The sequence below is a fragment of the Capricornis sumatraensis genome, chromosome X, assembly GCF_032405125.1.
Source record: "Capricornis sumatraensis isolate serow.1 chromosome X, serow.2, whole genome shotgun sequence".
NCBI classification, from domain to species: Eukaryota; Metazoa; Chordata; class Mammalia; order Artiodactyla; family Bovidae; genus Capricornis; species Capricornis sumatraensis.
The window spans coordinates 57,231,629-57,237,090 of NC_091092.1; the positions used below are offsets into that span (position 1 = coordinate 57,231,629).

The 5,462-nt window shown below is 58.0% G+C and overlaps 1 pseudogene; it reads left to right on the forward strand.

Moving 5' to 3' along the window:
- The first annotated feature begins 227 nt into the window (after positions 1-227).
- LOC138070714 (heat shock transcription factor, X-linked member 3-like) lies at positions 228-1,616 on the forward strand (annotated as a pseudogene).
- The last annotated feature ends 3,846 nt before the right edge of the window (positions 1,617-5,462 follow it).

Here is a 5,462-nt window from a genome sequence, read left to right on the forward strand (position 1 = left end):
ACGACAGAGGATGAGATGGTGAGATGGCATTATTGACTCGATGGACGTGAGTCTGAGTGAACTCCAGGACTTGGTGATGGACAGGGAGGCCTGGCGTGCTGCGATTCATGGGGTCACAAAGAGTCAGACACGACTGAGCAACTGAACTGAACCACCCTGCTCTGAGGACTTTTTGCCCTGACCATTCACTGCTTGGGTAGAGAATGCTTCTGAACTAGACTGGCTCCATGGAAAGTCAGAGTTCCAACAAGCCATGTGCAGCCCCGCTTGCCCCATCTACTGATGGAGAGCCCACAGCAGCGCACCCTCCTGATGTCACCCAGACCCAAATGTGGATTCAGAGGAGGCTTTGGAGAAGTGGTGGGACCAACCCGAGAGCCCAGATCCGGGCCCCCAAGACAACCCGCCCCACAGGGCCCGAACCCAGCAACAGCCAGTGAGGAAGTGAACAATGCTGTCCTTGGGCTGTCCTTGCCCAGGAAGCTCTGGATGATCGTGGAGGATGCGGCCTTCACCTCTGTGCACTGGAACGATGAGGGAGACATGGTGTTAACTGAGGCAGATCTCTTCCAGACAGAGGTCCTCCATCACACATGCACAGACAGGATCTTCAAGACAGCATCAAAAGTTTCATCCGCGAACTGAACCTGCATGGGTTCAGTAAAATCCACCATTCGGGTCGCTTTGCAGGGAAGAAAAGGATGATAGTACTGTAGAAAGCCCTTCTGGGGAGACTGGACTAGAAAAGCCGAGTGCTGGATGGATTTCAACTTCCAGGAGAACTTTTTTCTCGTGAGAGGGTGGTTAAGGAAAGAGGAGAAAGCAGGCCTTGTCGTGTTCCACGAATCCCCTTAGACAGGATCCACAGGGGTGACTCCAGACCCTGAGAGGCCACTTGATGTCAGGGAGTGCCCATAACACCTGCCAGGAATGAGAAGACCTTGTTTCCATAGTTAGGCAAGGACGGGACAGTGGTGGGAAGGAGGGCTGTGAGGAAAAGCTATTCTCCCCCACGATGGCTGAAGTGATTCATTTCCTTTCAGATCTATCACTACTCCAAGTTCCAGAGAGACAAGCCTCTCCTCTTGCAGAACATCTAGAGGAAATGTGACCCCAGAAGAACTGCTCAGCCCGCCACCGGCACAACAGCGACCCCGAAAAGAAGCAAGCGGTGGTGACCAGATGCTCTCCTTGATTCCATCACTAGTGCACCAAAGAGGCTGACAAGCAGGTCCAGAAGGGAGCCTCAACTGTTCATGGAACCCCTGGCCAGTGCTCATTTGAGTTCTTGGCCTTTGGTTTATGGACAGAGTAGCTGGGCGGCCCAGGTCAAGCCATCTCCCCAGTGAGCAGGGCTGCCCCAGTGGAGAGGGTACATCCAGCAATGCCATGTCTGTACCCATGGCTACTGCTGGAAGGGACAGTGCAGGGGAACTGCCCAAGAGCTCCCCGAGGTACCCAGATTATGGTCCAGTGATGACTTTGTACAACACCTGATTCCATCGTGAGGGGAGCCGTTTCAGCTGTGGCCCCAAACAAGGCCCCTGACGCAGAGGAGGAGCAGGAGGAGTCCTCAGAAGTGTGCCCTCTGTGAGAAGTTCAAGCCCAATCCCTGAGCTGCCAGGTCCCCAGGGACACCCAAAAGCGCTCTTTTGTAATCAAAAATCTATTTTGGGCTCTAATAAAGTACACCAAAACTCCACGGGAGTAAATAAAGAATCAAATGAGAGCTGCGAGTCTGTGTTCTTTCTGTCTGTCCATGCTATTCACACGGCACTGGGTGAGCCAGATAAGGCTGGAAGCCCATGCCCCAGGCAGGCCTCAGTCCAGTCCCCACAGTTCCTTTTCACCTGAAGCAGCAGCATTTCACACGTTCTGCCAAGAGTGTGGCTCCTGAGCCCTTCGCTGAGGCCATCCCAGGACGGGCGGGTCCCCGGGCCTTGCCTGCCACACAGCAGAAGACCCAGCCCTGCTCCTGACCATGGGGGTGTCACCTTCCATGAGTCATGCACCCTGAAGCAGAAGGGGCTCCTCCTGGGTCCCCCGATGATGCCACAAGTTTCTGATCAGCAGCTGAGCATCACCAGCTCCTAATCCAGGGGCTTCCCCAAGAGCCTCACTGGAAAGCAGGGTCACCCCAACCACCAAGGGCCCTGCAAACACGTGACCCCATACCTGAAGACAAATACAAGGTTTCCACAAGGTGAACACCAGCTGGTGTTGCTCTGCCCTCACAGCTTTATTTAGAATTCAGGCACCGCGCCCAACACACAGTTCCTGGTCCAGACATCAGCCCCATGTGCTCGAGCATCCTCTAAGCCTGGTGACACAGAAGGGGGTGGTCACAGACGGCTGGCTCTTTCCATCTGCCTCCACGCTATCCACTAACAGGAGGGTGCCAGCCCAGAGGACCCGTCCATCACATGCACTCTGCAGGGAAGTCAGGAAGGAGGGCGGGACAGGTGGAGAGAGGCACATGGTGAGTTCCAAGACAAAGGGCCATGAAACCCTGGGAACACTGAGGAGGGAGGGCAGGTCCCCTGGTTTCACAGCCCAGTGGTCGGGCTCTGGTCGTTTCTCAGCACAGACAGGCACAGTCTGGGCTTGGCTCCCCCCAACCCCCACCCCATCCCTCATCTCCAGGCCCCATCACTGCCGACTCTGCAGATCCCCCATGATACCCCAGGCCTGCTGAGCACAGATCTGTGCTAACCAACCTGGCCTCGGCCCTGGGGCTGCCCTTGACGGCCCTGCCAGGTGTCTTCCCCATGCGTTTGGGAGCCACCTTCCTCCCAGCCCTTCCCACACCACTGCCTCCACTGTCAGCAGACGCCTCGGCCCCTGCCCAGGGCCTACAGAAAGAACAAAGGAGAGCAGGAACTACTGGGTCGGGTGTTCTCCCTGTCCTCGCCAGGGCCTGGGACGGCACCATGCAGGGATCACAGAATTCAAACCTCAAATAACCTGCCAGGTTACTGTCACACCTTCCCATGGCTGAGGAGGCACCGAGGAGGTGCTGAGGGATAGAGAGATAGCCCATGACTGCAGGGGAGCTGACCACAGGCAACTCCATCCTCACTTCTATCCTTGTACCTGGAAGGGGGTCCCTGTTTACTGGAGGGGGGAGAGGCAGAGAAGCAGAGCCACGGGCCTGAACCTCAGCAGGGTCTCAGTGCCTTGCAAAGCCTCCATTTCCACATGGCTGTGAGGACGGGGACAAGGTCCCAGAGGCTCCCAGCCCAGGTCCTCCCTGGCCTTTCCTTCCCCGAGCACAGCAGAGCCACAGTTCTCACAGCCCTCATGACAGCCAACGTCAGCCAACATCTCAACCCCGGCTTCTGGCCTCCTGAACCAGCACGGTTTGTAGTCTGAGTCACCCAGCCCATGTGACCCTGATGTGACTGCCAGCAAATGAAGCCAGAGAGTCAGCCCTGTCCAGACATCCCTCCGCAGGGGCAAGTGGGGAGTGGAGGGATGACTTCTACACTCCCAGCGCCTCGGGCACACTCCTCCACCTCTGCACAACTTCATGCATCTGTTTACACCTCCCAGTGTTGGGGGTCCCACAAGTTACTGATTCGTCCCTCCTGATGGAAGGGAAGGGAAAACTCATTCTGCCAATACAGCCACTCAAAGGGACCACACACTCACTGACTGAAGATCCATGCAGGAGGAGGCCCAGGGCACAGGGCACACACCCAAGGGGCTGACAGACACCAGCAAACAGCCTTCCACAAAGGCTCCTCCATGTCCATTCCCTCAACCACAGGCAAGGGTGCCATGTCTTCACACACTGGCAGGCCCTGAGATTCATCATCCCGCTGAATCTCTGTCTACCTGCTGGGTGACAAAGGGTTACCCTCCTCACTGGGTCTGGATGAGTTACCAGGGAGCCTGGCTGGCCCCTGGGGTGTGGCCATTGCTGTGTCTTCTACTGGGGTATGTGACAGGATCCCAGGCTTGCCCAGTTTCCGCCATTCATTGTCTCAGCCAACCCAACCCCTTCCTCCTGGGCGCCACCGAAGCTCAACTGTGTGGGTGGGATGCCTGAGCAAGAAGGGGCTGCAAGCGCTCCTACCTCTGGAAGCAGAGGGTGCCTGCTTGGTGGCCAGAGGAGAAAACACTCTTCTGCCTGCTTGTCTGGGCATCTTCACCTGCGCAAGGACCAGAGCAACAGGGAGAAAATCACCTGTGACCAGACAGCAATGTTGGACAACAGGCCACCAGTTTTCTTCTCAGCAGGGGCCTCACACCACGGGGACCCAGGAGGGCCCAACGGATGTGAAACACACGTGCAGGTTTCTTCAGGGTGGGTTCTGCTCATCACAGTAGCTGGCCTATCCTCACGCGGCTGGGACAGGGACCCCACGATGCCTCAGCATGCATCCCCCAGGAATGATGGTGATTTATAGCCCAGGAGACCCCACAAGGAACAAGAGAAAACGACTCCTCCCCTCACACTGCCACTCTGGAAGGATCTGGGGGCCGCCACAGTCAGTGGGCTGCCCTCCATGGACTCGTGGCTGGGCCCCACCAGGAGGGGAACCATGGACAAGCAACTGAGTCCTGCAGGGGCAGGGCCTGCCTGGTGGGGGCGGCTCACAGGGATCAGGTGGGGCTCGCATGAGGTCACAGTCTGGGGGCGGAGCTGGAGGCTGGAAGGAAGTCGCAACCACGTGGAAGGAAAGGGGGCGGGGACTGTGACCATGGAGGGGACCGGAAGTGCGGCGTGGCCATCCGGCAGTCACTCTTTGTCCCAGAGCCTGGAACCCCCACCCGGAGGTATGATCAGTGCACAAAGCAGGTCCCGCCTTCCTGCAAGCAGAGCTAGTCCCAGGCGCTTTGGGATGGCCGGGCTGCGGCCACTAGGCAGGACAGTGGTCCACCACCGGGGCCCGAGACCGCTGACAGGTGACAGTGCTGACTGGCCTTCGTCCCGTCGCGTCCACAAACACTGAAGCCCCTGATTTCCGGTGTGTATGGCTTCCTGTACTCAAGTACTACTAGTTTGACTCAGTCGTGTCCGACTCTTTGTGACCCCATGGACTGGGGCCCACCAGGCTCCTCCCTCCATGGGATTCTCCAGGCAAGAATACTGGAGTGGGTTGCCATTTCCTTGGCCAGGGGATCCTCCCGACCCAGGGATTGAACCCAGGTCTCCCGCCTTGCGGGCAGACGCTTTAACCTCTGAGCCACCAGGGTGCGTACTCACGTAGGCACACAGTTATGTAGACACGCACGTAGGAACAAAGGCGCATTCCCCAGCCAGCCCTGTCCCCTCGGAGACGAACTAGGATCCGCCAAGCTCTGAGGCGCCTGGAAGGTCAGGCCAGGAGGAGCCTCGAGACCTGCGGCCTGGAGCGGGACCCACGGGAGGACCAGAAGTGAGCGGGCGGGCGGGCGGAAAAGAGGGGAGGAGATGGGAGGAGCAGGGCGAGAAGTCTGTGGCTGAAGTGTGGGAA